Below are 14,487 nucleotides of genomic sequence, written 5' to 3'. Positions count from 1 at the left end.
AAGCCCCCAGCCCAACAAACCCAGAAGCCACAGGGTGTGCTCAAAGGGTTTGAACATGAAGGAGACTCCATGCAGGCACCTCGTGATGCCCCTGACTGAGGCTTCTGAAGCTGTGCAGGCACCTAGACCTACAATCCAGAAGTTGAAAACTCTTGACTTTGTGGTGTTTTTATTTTGTATCTCTACATCTGGGGAATATCTTATGTTTCAATATGTAAGCATGGCCATGGTAGGGACTTGACTTAAAATCTAAACATTTTTTGTAGGTCAGGTTTGAAGTTTGTTTCAAATAGCTCACAACTGAATCCAGTAAAGTGAGGTAAGAGTCAGGATAATGGGTAGAGGAGAAAGCTGCTAGCAGTGCCTCCTGCTCTCTCATTTAGGGAGATAAACCATTCTAGGACAGTAAAAAACAAAGGTACTGATCAAATGGGATCTGAATGGTAGTCAGATATGAGTAATTAATAACCATAAGAAGGAAAATACTAAAACCCCTAGTAAGATGAAAGAATTATTAGAGAACTATCTCTGGAAAGCTATAGTGTTGGATTAACTCCAAAGACTATGTGGCTGTTTTGCAATTAGATATTAGATCTAATCTGGGGATTCTAACTTTTTCCATTAGGGGGGTGTCCCATTACTTAAGCATTTACACCGATTTAGTCAGGTGTAGGGGCTGAAGTACCCTAAAGTATTCTTCAAACAAAGAACAGTTGGATGAACTATGTTACTGAAAACATAAACCCAGCACTGCATTTTCAAATTGAAAAATTACCAACACTGAAGCTACATACTTCTCAGCATCAGACAGACTGGGTATCTCTGAGCAAATTTCCTTGCTAGGGCTAATCCTAGGATAAAACTTAATGTCTGTGTTGCTTTGTTTGGCTTATATATATGTATTTTTAAAATTTTTTCTCCCAAGGTTGATTTTACTCTGTCACTCTAAAATTATTAGTTGCAGGCAGAAACCAAGATGTACAGGTAATCTTATTAAAAGTTAGATTTATACTTAGAAATATGAAGGAAATAATTTAAAAAGATTGTTAATGTGTATTACTTTGCTTAATAGAATAAGATGACCTTACTACAGTAAATCCAAATTTCCTGTAAATGTTATGACTTATTTGGAGCATCTTTCCATTATTAAACTAAACACTTCACCTGTCATGTTGACAATGTTACTAAGATCACAAGTCCCTCATAAACCTTCTATCAAAAACTCTAATAGTTGTAGCAACTTTATTGATGTTTCACAAAACTGTGATGCCAAAACAGCCTAACCTTATGACACACATTCCAGTTAAAAGGCTTTACCTCCTTGCTTCTTAAGTGAAAACATGTATTCACACCAGAGAGAGATAATGACAGACCAAGTTTTACCCAGATAGGCTTTGCAAGAACCCAGTTCCTTCCTGCTTAAATCATTATTAGATTTATCTTATAGATAAAGTTAACATTTTAGATACTTAACCACATATGCCTTCAAATCTGTTATCTCAAATTTATAAAGAATTTCTAAAATTCTTATTTTCTTTTGTCTTTGTCTAGCAAGCAATTACTGAAGTATTTACCAAATTTTTGGCATCACTGTAACTCTTTAGATCTCTCCTACAGTTTAACAGTTTGATTAAACTATCCATATAGGTAGTTGCCTTATGGATATGCTGCTTTAGTGTTCAAATGTATTGTTGTCCCCTTATGTTTCTCATTATTTGTTAAATATCTTTGAAGAAGAAATGCCATCATCTTAAAAATTATGTTTGCAAGTTTTTAAGAAAATGCTGCCTTGATAAAATGGACGTGGGGAGAGGGAAATCATTCTTCTTGTGGTAACTGTGGTGATTGCATTTATTGTATTTCACAGGTGTGACAGTTAAAAAACCAGCCCTATATGTAGGGGAGTTGCTATTTTTAAGATTTGTGTGGCTTATAAATCAAGTAAGTGGTTATTCAGACTTATTTGCTTAAAAATTAGAGGTCATAAAATGAGATAAGCCTTAAGTTTTTCAGAAGAAATTATGTTACTTAAGAGCTCAAAATGCTCTGTTAACAAATTAACAAGTTCAAATTCTCAAGTAGAGGAAAGAATTACATAAATTGACAGGAAATGTGTTGGTTTGTTATCTGTCCATACTCCTACCCCCCCTACCCCCCAATATGGGTATTTATTTTGGTCAGGCTTTGGACTGTTCCTTTTCATAGGGAAACTCCTATTGATTTCAGGAGGAAGAATCAGAAATGAGCAGCTGTTGCCTAGCACATGTGTTGTATTACGACTTACACACAAACACTTTTCTTATTTTAAGATGTTCAACTCTGCCTGCTGGGGTAAGTGCACACCTCTTCTCATAGTAGTAGGAATACAGCAAGATGTCCAGGGCAGGGGACAGCTATTCTCTAGTTTTAGTTTTGTATCTCCATGGAGATTATTTACACCCTGAAGCTCTTCCCAAGTGCTGTATGAATTTTTAGTCATTTAGAGGCTAAGGAAGCAGATCTGGCTATGGTAGATCCTCTCGCACCCCTCCCGGGAAACCTGCACACTCGACTACCTCGCTGAAATGCCCGTACGCCCACACAGGCAGCATGGGGAGCAAACAGGAAGAATTACAGATCTGTGTGCCGTTGCAGGGCCGTGATCTCATTGCAGTTAGAGACACGGTGGGAGCTCGCACGACTGGAACGCTGTCATGGCTGGCTGTGACTTCTTAGGAAAGACAGGCCAGCAAGGAGCGGTGGGAGAGCTGCTCTTTATGTGAGGGAGCAACTGGAACGTGTTGAGCTCTCCCCAGGGGTGGATGAAGAACAAGTCAAGAGCTTATGGGTAAAGATTAAGGGACAGGCCCACATGGGTGACACGGCTGTGGGTGTTTGCTGTGGGCCACCTGATCAGGAAGAGGAGGTCAATGAGGTCTTCTACAGACAGCTGGGCATAGCTTCACAATCACAGACCCTGGTTCTCATGGGGGAGCTCAACCCCCCTGATACCTGCTGGAAAGACAACACAGCTGGGTGCTCACAGTCCAGGAGGTTCCTGCAGAGCATTGAAGATAACTTTTAGATGCAGGTGGTGGAGAAGCCAACGAGGTGAGGTGTGCTGCTGGACCTTGTACTCACAAACAAAGAAGGACTGCCTGGGATGTGAAGGTTGGGGACAGCCTTGTCTACAGTGACTTTGAGATGGTGGAGTTGAGGATTCTGTGTGGAGGAAGCAGGACAATCATTAGGATGGCAGCCCTGGAAATCAGGAGAGCTAACTTTGCCTTCTTCAAGGACATAATTGCAGGAATTCCATGGGTTAAGAGCTCTGGAAGGTAGAGGTGTCCAAGAGAGCTGGCTAATGTTCAAGCATCACTTCCTCCAATCTCAGGATATGTGCATCACCATAAGTAAGGAATCAGGCTAAGGGGGCAGGAGACCTGCATGGATGAGCAAGGACCTACTGGAAAACCAAAACAGAATGAGGGAGTTTACAAGATCTGGAAAATGGGACAGACCACTTAAGAGGAATATAGGGATATTGTTAGAACATACAGGGAGGTGATGAAGAAGACTAAGGTCCATTCAGAAATAAATCTGGCAAGGGAGGTCAAGTCCAACAAGAAAAGCTGCTTCAAATACATCAATAGGAAAGCATGACTGGGGAAATGTGGGTCCACTGCTGAATGAGCTGGGTGCCCTCTTAACCAAGGACACGGAGAAGGCAGAGTTACTGAATGCAGCCTTTGCTTCGCTCCTTACGGCTAAGGCTCAGGGGCCTTTACTGGTAAGACCTCAAGAATGCCAGACCCTGCGGGCAAGAGAGGAAGCCCTGAGAAGGGAAGGCTTTCCCTTGGCTGAGGACGATCACGTAAGAAAACTTGACACCCACAAATCCATGGACCCCAGTGGGATGCACCCCCCAGTGCTGAGGGAGATGGCAGATGACATTGTCAAGCCACTCTCCATCATGTTTAGAAGGTCGTGGAGGACAGGAGAGGTGCCTGAGGACTGGAGGAAAGCCACTGTCACTGCAGTCCTCAAAAAGGGCAAGGAGGACGACACAGGAGAAAACTACTGGCCTGTCAACCTCACCTCCACCCCTGGAAAGCTGAGGGAACAGCTCATCCTGGAGGTCATCTCAAAGCACGTGGAAGAAAGGAAGGTGATCAGGAGCGGTAAGCATGGGTTCACCAAGGGCAAACGCTGCCTGACCAACCCGATAGCCTTGTGTGATGGAGCGACTGGCTGGGTAGATGAGGGGCGAGCGGTGGGTGCTGTCTGCCTCGGCCTCAGCAAGGCCCTTCACAGCGTCTCCCATGACATCCCCAGAGGCCAGCCCAGGCAGTGTGGGTGGGCTGAGGGGACAGTGAGGGGGGCTGAGAACGGGCTGAACGGCAGAGCTGAGGGGGCTGTGACCGGCGGCGCAGAGCCCAGCTGGAGGCCTGTAGCTCGCGGGGTTCCCCAGGGCCAGTGCTGGCTCCAGTCCTGTTCCACTTACTCACCGGCGACCTGGACGGAGGGGCAGAGGGCACCCTCAGCACCTTTGCTGGTGGGACAGACTGGGAGGAGCGGCTGATACCCCAGAGGCTGCGCTGCCATTCAGGGAGACCTGGGCAGGCCGGGGCGTCGGGCGGAGAGGAACCTCATGGAGTTCAGCCCAGGCCAGCGCAGGGTCCTGCCCCTGGGGAGGAACAGCCCCAGGCACCAGCACGGGCTGGGGGTTGAGTGCTGTGTCTGGTTCTGGGCTGCCCAGGCCGAGAGAGACAGGGAGCTGCTGGAGAGGGGCCAGCGGGGGCTACCGAGGTGATGAGGGGACGGGCCCGTCTCCCTTATGAGGAAAGGCTGGGGGAGCTGGGGCTGTTCAGCCTGGGGCAGAGAAGGCTGAGGGGGATCTTACCAATGTCCACAAACATCTCAAGGGCGAGTGTCAGGAGGCTGGGGCCAGGCTCTTCTCAGTGGTGCCCAGCGACAGGCCAAGGGGCAACGGGCACAGACTGCAGCCCAGGAAGCTCCATCTGAACATGAGGAAGAACATCTTTACCCTGAGGGTGACAGACCCTGGCACAGGCTGCCCAGGGAGGCTGTGGGGTCTCCTTCTCTGGGGACATTCAAAACTCACCGGGATGCAAAGCTGTGCAACTTGCTTTAGGTGCCCCTGTTTTAGCAGGGGGTTGGACTAGATGATCTGATGATCTCCAGAGGTCCCTTCCCACCCTGACTATCCTGTAACTCTGCCAGTAGTTACAGAGACATGAGCAAGGTCAAATGACTGTGCTTCTCTTCTTGGGTTTTTTTTTGTGGTTTTTATTTTTAGTAATATATTTGCTAGTAGGAAAGCATGGTGTAAAAGGTTAAAGTGCTATCAATGTGTGAAAAATGTTCTCCTGCACTTGACTTCTGAATAGCAGAGGACTGTTTCAAGCTTCCCAGTCAGATGAACACAGAAAACTGCTGTTGAATTATCTTGTTATTCATCACAGCCAGTGTAAAAGATGACTTGCTTTTTAGTAACTTAATGCTGAAATTTTCTTTAATATTAGATGCCAAAATTGTGAGTTCATATGATGACAGATAGTTCAGGTTGGGAAGGAACTGTGGAGGTCTCAAGTTCTGTCTCCTGCTCAAACCGTGATCAGTCATGAGGTCAGATCAGGTTGCTCTGGGCTTTATCCAGACAGATCTTGAAAATCTGCATGATTTTTCTGGGCAAACTGCTCCACTACCCTGAAAAAGCTTCTGCTTCTGTCTAATCTGAACTTCTCTTGTTTCATCTTATTTCTGTCGTCTCTTGTCTTCCTGCCATGCGCTGCTTTGATGAGTTTGGCTCCACCTCCTTGATGCCCATGGCCACTGGTAAACTGCTCTTAGACTCCCAAAACCAGCTCTTTTCTAGGCTGAACAAGCATCAGCTTCTCCTCACACAGCCAATGCTCCAGTCCCTGACCAACCACTGCTGAACGCTGATGTTGATGCTTGCACCTGTTTTTCTGTGTCTGCCTTCTATTACATGGCCCAAAACTTGACAGTGTCCTGTTGTGGTCTATCAAGTGCTGAATAGAGAAGGGATCATCCTTCCACTCAGTCAGCCAGCCAGCCAGCCATACTCTTGTTAATACAGGTGAGGATGCTCTTGAACATCTTTTCTGCCAGAGCATGCTGATGGTTCATGACCAGGTCCATTTTTAGAGCTGTTTCCAGCCTGGCAGTTCCCAGGAAGGGGCCCTTCTTTCCAGGGATCTGTATTTGTTCTTGCTTAATTTCATAAGGTCCATGCTGAGCCATTCTACCAGCCTGTCTAGGTCTCTCTTCATGGTAACCTTGCCCTCAAGTGCATTAAATGGTTCCTCAACCTGGTGTCACTGCAGGTTCCATGAATGAGCTCTGTTGCATCTTCCCAATAGCTGATGAATAGAACAGGGCACAGAACAGAGTCCTGCAATACTTCACTTGTCACAGGCATCCAGGTAAAGTACAATCCACTAACCACTACCTTTTGGACCTAGCCATTCCATCAGGTTTTTCAGTCCTTCTAGTTGTCCACTCATTTAAACCATAATGCTTTGACTTGTGTACAGGAGCATTGTGGGAAATAGTGTCGAAAGCTTCCCAGAAAACACGGCTTTCATGTAAAATGTTGCCCATTTTGTTCTGGCTCAATGTGACTTCAGATTACAGATTCAGGTTTTGATGTTTCTTAGCTAATACTTTGTTTGGTTTTGTAAGTGTGTCACTTTTTAAAGAGAGAGTAAGAAAGATCATGTGGCTCAAAAAACCTTACTAAAGCCAAGTCATGTGATACAGGAACAAAAAGTATTCAGATGTTGACAGTGCCTGTTGTAGATTAGTTAGTATCGGGTTCCTGCATTAAGTGTGTGCTTCTAATTACATGATCCTCTTTTGTCACCTGTTTTGTGGCACAGAAGAAATCATTCCGTGGTCATGGTATTAACCCTTCTTGATTTACTTCAGCTTTTGCCAGGATGTTTTACTTGTATATAATTTCTCTGGCATGTCAAAGTCTGCGGTGCTTCCTGTTTTCACCTGTATTTTCCATTTGGCTGTAGTTGGTGTAATGGTATAGCAAACTGCTAAGTGTAACTACTCAGCATAGCATTCCTCTACCACATTCGGACCTTCACCGTGTAGGCTCCCTTATTGCTGGAGGAGGAGATGAGTACCTCTGGCAGGCAGCTCATTTCTTCCTAAAATAAACAGCAAAAGTAGGCAAGGTGAAACATGTCTTGAAAGCGCGTGTATCTCTCCGTTGGTTGTAAGAGACTCTAAAGTGACCTACTCATACGCAACTTTTATGCGTTAGGTACATAAGGGTAGGGGAATTAAATCTCTTTCTCTGTCCTGAGAATTCTTGAGCAATGAAAGCTTTCACAATGAATGCAGACACACTGAAGATACAGCTATGGCTCTGGTAGCTTAAGATGGCAGAGGGCTTTTTTTTTTTAAGGAATATTCAAGTTTGATGCTGTCAGCTAGCAGGCTGCTTCTATGAAGGGACTCCTGGACTAAGTGCAACACAACCTATGAATATATGAGAAATACTTACAGGAATAATTCCTGTTTGATGGTAGTGAAGCATAGTTTCAGGCCATGGCTCAGCTGGCAGTCTTTCACTGGACATTGTCCAGACTTTTTCCCATTCTCCAGCTATCTAAGGGAAATGGAATGAAGATGTATGGAAAAAAAGGAAGTAAGTATTTTCCTTTTCATAAGGTCTGATCCGATTTTGCATTAATATTAGTGTGGGCTTTCTAGGTGGTTCAGTTGGAAGCACAGTCAAGGACAACTCATGAGACTCTTATGTGGTGCTAGGAATCTTTCAAGGGTAGCCTTGGATACGGTGGAAGAATGCACAAACGAAACAAATGTAATTAATTTGGCTGTTGTGCTGTCATGAAATGGAACAAAGGAGAAATGTAAGAAAAACCCCACCAAATCAACAAAGCAAATTCTGACCTCGTGTAAGTAGGTACAGGTCCTTTGGCTTTCCTTGCTTTGTATCGTTCTTTAGTTTGACCTTTGGGAGCTATGGTTTACCCAAAGAGGAAACTATCCAAGGCTTTAAGTTCTATTTATCTGCAATTCAAATTATCTTGTTATCTACTGTTAAAAAAGATTGCTTTGGTGGTGGAAACAAAGCACCAAAATTTTGTTGTGCATTGCAATTCTCCCTTGCTTTCAGTGGCTGTCTTTTCTGATGAGTTACCTAGATAATATGAATTGCTCTCCTTTTTATTTTCTTAGTATTTACCTCTTTTTCTAAAGTAATTGCAGTAATACATGCAAATCTATCCAAAAGTTTTATAACAAGAGTGAAGTTTGCAGGTCAGGCAGCTGCTTTCCTCTTGCCGCCTTGACTATGGTTAGGGATTGGTTTTGTTCTACAAGAGACAACTATTATAGCCAGTATAGTAGTTTTGTTTTGTTTTTTTTAATGGGGCAAGTACTTGTACATAGGCCTTTCCCACATGGGTGACTCCAATGCAGGCAATATCCTGCATGATGCAGTAAATGTTTGCACAAGGGTCTAACTAGTTACCACCAAGAGACCAAACTGAACAGAAAACTATTTCTTTTGTTGCTTAATTTCACAGTAGTAATTAGAAGCTTTCATCTCTTGAGCAAGTGTGGCTGGGCTAAGTTCTGCCTGTTTTCCACTCATGTTATTTGAAGCCTTTTCTTGTTTGGACCTCTAAGTATTCAGTTATTTGAACATAAAGGGCAAGGGAGACTGTCCTGCTGACTTTGTAGGAAGGACATTCTGCCATGTGATGGGAGATTCAGCTTCTCATCTCTGCTCTGTCAGGCGTTGGTCTAACCCCTGGGCAGCTAGGCTTCTTTTGGGACCTTTCTAAAATAGCTTACCCAGGTTCTTTATTTCTCTCTTTTTCTCTCTCAATTTAGGAAACAAATAACTTTGTTTGAATTGCTTCCCCTACAGAACCACAAGCATAGTTTTATCTCCTTTTGTTCCCTGTTCCTCAGCTCCCCTGGAAAAAAAAAAAACCAACAACCCCCCCAAAACCAAACAAACACACAGAAAAAGAATATTGCAAACAACTGTGGCAGTTATATTCTTCCTTCTACTTCATAAAACAGGTGCAAGAACAAGGGGAATGGTAACATCAAAAAGATACTGTGATTAAATAGCTGGCAGTAGAAACTGAGCTTTAATTTTTCAGCCTTGCCCTCAGAATATGTCTATGTTCATTTTCACTCTGTGCAATTCTTGAAGCATATGAGGTTTTGCTGAAATACATTTTTCTTCCTCTTCTTTCTGTCATGCTTGCTCATAAATTCTTTAGAGGACAGAAGAATTTGGATGCATAGAGGAATATTCTGTCTTCATTAAATTCAGTGCATAATTGGTATGACCTCTTTTGTATGCTTTTCATTGTAACTAAAGTGTAATGTTTTGAGCAAATCATAAACCCTGAACTTACTGGGAATATAAAAACTGCTTGCTTTTCCCAGATCATCTCTTAGCCCCAATATCACAGAAATAAAGGAAACCACTACAATACCAGCTTTGTATTAATGCAGCATGCATCTGCCCTGACAAACTTCCACTGTAGAAAACTGGTCTCTGGCAGGTTGAGATGCTTTGGAATAGTTTATAAGTTCAAGGAACAAACAGCACTAAATGTATGTGGGGTGCTTGACATGCTTCTCCGTGCTTAGCATAAAATTGAGCACGGTGAAAACTGTTGTTGATCCGAATGGAAACAAGTCAAATTCAGTTCTAGTTTACTACACGGCTGCACCAGTGTAAGTGAGGAGAGAATTTATTTGAATGTCAGCTAGTATTTCTGCTGCCTTTTGAAAGGTCCACAGAGTGAACATTACCACCTAGTGGTTGACAGTAGTGAAGAGGAGAAAAGAATGGCACACTGCTGCGTGTAGGCCAGGGATCTGCTTTTAAAAGTCTGCCCACCGTGCGCAGAAACTTAAATATCTGAAAGCAGAGAGACCTGTTGGGTTTCTGTTCGGCTTTGTCCCCGAGTGCTGCATTGTCCTGGGTAAACATCTTCAGCAAGAAAACACAGAGGAAAAGTAAATACACAGTTATGATCAGAAGTCCATTTGCCTCAGATTAACTACAATAGTGTAACTACTACAGGTGTGTAGTGCTGCTAAATAGGTTCTGCACCAAAGGTGAAACTGCTGCAACCAGGTCCTGCCTGGTGAGAACAGACAGCACCTCTGCTGAGCTTGAAGCGCAGGAACTGACTTTGTGTCATTTGTCCTTTGCCAAAATGCCCGTTAAAAACAGCAATTGGTTTTTAACTTATTAAATAAAGTGGAACCAGTTATTCAAATTTTTAAGTAGTTTTTTTTTACTCTCTAAAAAAAAAAAAGTCTTTAAGAAGTTTAATCTCTCTTATGCTGGTAATCCAGTTCTGTTACTTGATACAGTATGATGTATCAGCTCATTCAAAAGGCAAGAAATTGAGTGAGCTTTGAGCCTCTGAAATGGTTCATATTTGCGGTTAAATTTAAGTTTTCCATGTATTCCAAATATCCTGGTGAGGAAAAAAGTAGTAACTTGTTTCCATTTTATTTGAAAAACCAAATCAGTTATGCAAAGCAATTGATATTTCTCTTGTTATTCTTTATCACCCATCCAACTTCTGATAAAAGAGAAAAAAAGCAGTGTATGAAGGAAAGTTTTAAGAGGATTTTTTTCCTGGCTTTGTTTTGTGTATGGGGAAGCTTTTCTTTTGCTATTCAATTCTTTGAATAATTAATTAAGAAAGTGAGATGAAAACTTTCAATTTTGGGACAGGATTTTCTCTAAGTTTAAGATACAATATTCACTGAAGATATTATCATTAATGTGACAATTTTTGCAGATAATTGATTTTCAGGGATGACCGGAAAAGAATTTAACTAAAGGCTGGCTTGAGTAGGCAGCAGCCTGAGGAGTAGATTGCATGAATTTTTTTTATGTCTTTGAAGACATAACCAACTGTAACTTTGGTCCCTGCTGCTGCCACCAGATTTTACCTGTATCCCCAGAGTTTTGAGTCACTGGGACCTCAGTAAGCAAGCTAGTAAGGACAGGTAACTCTGGCAAGAGGACCAAGCTAGACACCGAAGTGAAAAAGCTTTCTTTTATCATCAAGTATGAACTGTGGATCAGAAACTGGGATAAAAATATTTCTATCCAGTCAGGTCGGTATGTGTGTGCTTAAACCAGGAACGGTAAGGTTTGAGGCTCCAATTGATTAAAGACAGAAAATGAAACAAAATATTCATTATGAATACTGAAAAAAAATCTGCTTATGAATTTATATATTTCCATGCTTGTCAGTGTAGTCTTCAGAATATCTTATTCCCAGCTTGTGGGTTTTATTTTCTCATGGACCATTTTTAAACCTTTTTGCATATTGCAAATGCTTTAAACTGTAAATGAGACTTTTCTGGTTTATAGTACAAATATAATTGTTTGCTCTTGAGAAGATCCTAGATTTACACAAACATCTTCGAATATACATGCTAGGATAATGCAAAAGAAAAATGCCTGGAGTTTTGACAATGAGATCCAAAGCAAGTGTATTTCTATGGTAAAATGAAACTTAAAGTGGCTACAAATACCCAAGGGAGCTGATAAGTATATAAAAGGGGAGGAAGGAATAGCTTTTAAGCAATTACAAAGTTGCTTTATCAGAAGAGCTGATATCACCTCTTGTTGTTAGAAAGTTAAATCGCTTAGAACTAATCTCAAATGTGCTTTATAGTGAAAAGGGCTGTACAAATGAAATTCCAGCACCTTGAAAATGAGGCTCTGTAGCAGCTGATGCCAAAGTTTGTCTTTTTAGGTGTTGATAGTTTTTCAAGGTTCCACTTGTAAAGTTTTGGTTTATAAACTCCAGAGATCACTGCACATTCTGCCCGAAAAGGGGGAGATGAAGTTGCTGCTGCGTGAGGACAACATCTCAGTGGTGGTAGGTAAGAAAAATAACAGGACAGAGTCAATAATCAGTTTTTTTTAGCCAAACTATATAGTGTTCAAATTCTAATTTTCTTAATCCATCCCCCACCCCCTCACGTCATCCACACCCACCCAAAGGGAGGAGATCTGCAAGAGCAGTTTGGAAACTCTAGATACTTTTCCATCTGCATTCAGCTGAGCCTCTGTTTAAAGTCAAAAGGTTAGCAACATGTTGGTGCAAGTGAAGAATCTCTAGAAAACTTGGGTATTTTTTCAAGAACAACTGTTTGTAGAGATAAATACCACCCCAAAAAAAAGTATAAGGCAGTATATTTATTGCTGCACAAAATGTGTTCAGGGAGTCCAGAAGCTAATTTTCTAACTTTAGAAAAAGAGGCTGAGAAAAACTGTTTAAAGAGCAAGAGATTTTAGTCTAGAATTAAATGGAACTCTGAAGAACCCACCATTCACCCAGTCATTAACAATATAGTTCTGGCTAGACATTTAATATAAACCCCTCTTCAAAAAATAGTTGCTAAAGCTTTATTATTTTAACATTTCTCAGTGGCCAAGGAAAGAAGTTGCTTTAACTGCTGAAGAGACAGCTGGAAGCCTTATTACTGAAGGAAAGATTTTTTGAATGTATGAGTCAATAAACCATTAATCAAAGAGGTCACTTGTTTTCCCTGATGGTAGATTCTTTATACAAGTGGCTACAACAAGGGCAAACTGGTAGCAGGGGCTGCAGGAAAATCCAATATTTGAAGAGTTTAAGGTGCTAGATGGTCCAGTATTACAAGGCTTCTTGTATCAAGATTGACAACGTGTATTAAGTGTTTTCTTGTTACTAGTTTAATAATTATCTGTGATGGAAAATCAGCTTTCTTCAGCAGAGAATGACTAGGAAGTTGACATTTTATGCACGAGGAAACAATGAAACTTTTGGAAATAGATGCACCCTTACTTCAGATGTAGACGCATCCTAACTTGACCAGAATGTACTCAGTTTATACTTTGTTGACTCCTACAGGACTTGAGAGCATCCTATAGAACTTGAGCAGCTACCAGTTGCTGTACTGAATTTCAGCCGGTGACAGGGTTCATAAAATCACCTTCACAGTTTCTTCTATATTAATACTTGATGGTCAACTCCTTTTCACTGTGAGGTCTTGGTGGGGTGAACGCTTAGACAAAGGGTTTCCCGGTCATCTTGTGTATGTGTGTGTAAAAATTCCTGGTGTCTTTGGATTTTAAGTGGAGTAGTATCTGTTTTTAACCAGATTTCAAAGACTTGTCTTGGGAGTTACCTGGTGATTTTATTTTCTTGGTAGGGATCCCCCATACCAGGTTCTTCAAGTAAATTCCTCTTAATCTTCCTCTTACTCTTTTTTTATGCTCTTTTTTTTGGTGTGCTGTGGGTTAGACATCAAGGCTGACATTTCCTAAAATACTTCAGGACCTGCGTATCCTTCAAGTTGATTTCCCTTGTTTGTGATCAGAGTGCTCCTTCCTTATGCCACATCAACCGTTCTTGGCCCAGGCAATTAGAGGCCTCCCCAGCTTAGGAAATACTATTTCAATCTTACACTCAGCAGTCTGAAATGAAACAATATTTTTTTCATTGGTTGATTTTAAAAAGATTCAGGGACGGGAGGTAGGAATGGAGCGACAGAGGATAATGTAGAAAGACAGAACAGTTAATTTTTTTCCCTGGATGCAGTGAACTTCGTAGGCCCTAACTTCTATAATAATCTTTGAGTGGGAGTTAATCGTGGGCCAATTAAGGAAAATCTTTATGGTGTCCATTCTCACAAAACTTAGGGATTACAAATAACGTTATTAACTGGAATGGAAAAAAGTTGGCAGGGAGTATTTATTAGGATATAGCCTTCCTTCTGTAATATCTTCATTGCCTTATACTTCAAAAAGATTATTTGAGTTAATAACTAAAGATTTTCCTTTGTTTTTACAATTCTTATGGGCCACATGCTAGTAAGCGCAACAGAGTTTCTCCATTAACAAACAATCCTTTAATTAGAACTATTGACTAATATGACTGCTCTGTTCATTGGAAAGCTTTGGTGGCGTTAGTAATCTAGAAGTTAGGTGTTCCCAAGTACTGCAAAGGGAAGAGATTTAACTTATTTTTATCTGTTCAACACACAACCTAAGCTTGGTACCTCAGAGTACTTCCTTGAAGTCAAATCAGATTTCATCTATGCATACATACACACCCTTGCACACATGCACGCACAGTCTTTGCTGAAAGGGAGTATGATATATGCACAGGAAAAGGAAGTATATGCATTTACTGGTAGAGTTGGAAAGTTCAGTAAGATGAAGTTTATCTTGATTACTTGAAAGTCCTTTTCTGAACTGAAATTTGTAATGTAAGACTGCTGCTTCTGCAAAATTTAAATCAGTTTTGCAAAAGAATAAAGCATGGCAGATGAATTTAGGATGCAAAGTTATGGTACCATTTGGTTGAAATTCCTTGCAAAATTTTTATGCTTTTTTTGAGGCCTCTTATAATTTATGGTCAAAGTCTGCTC

This window comes from Falco punctatus, assembly GCF_963210335.1.
Source record: "Falco punctatus genome assembly, chromosome: 2".
In the NCBI taxonomy this organism is placed as follows: domain Eukaryota; kingdom Metazoa; phylum Chordata; class Aves; order Falconiformes; family Falconidae; genus Falco; species Falco punctatus.
The sequence above is the reverse complement of the archived record's forward strand: the minus strand, read 5'-3'. Positions refer to the sequence as shown.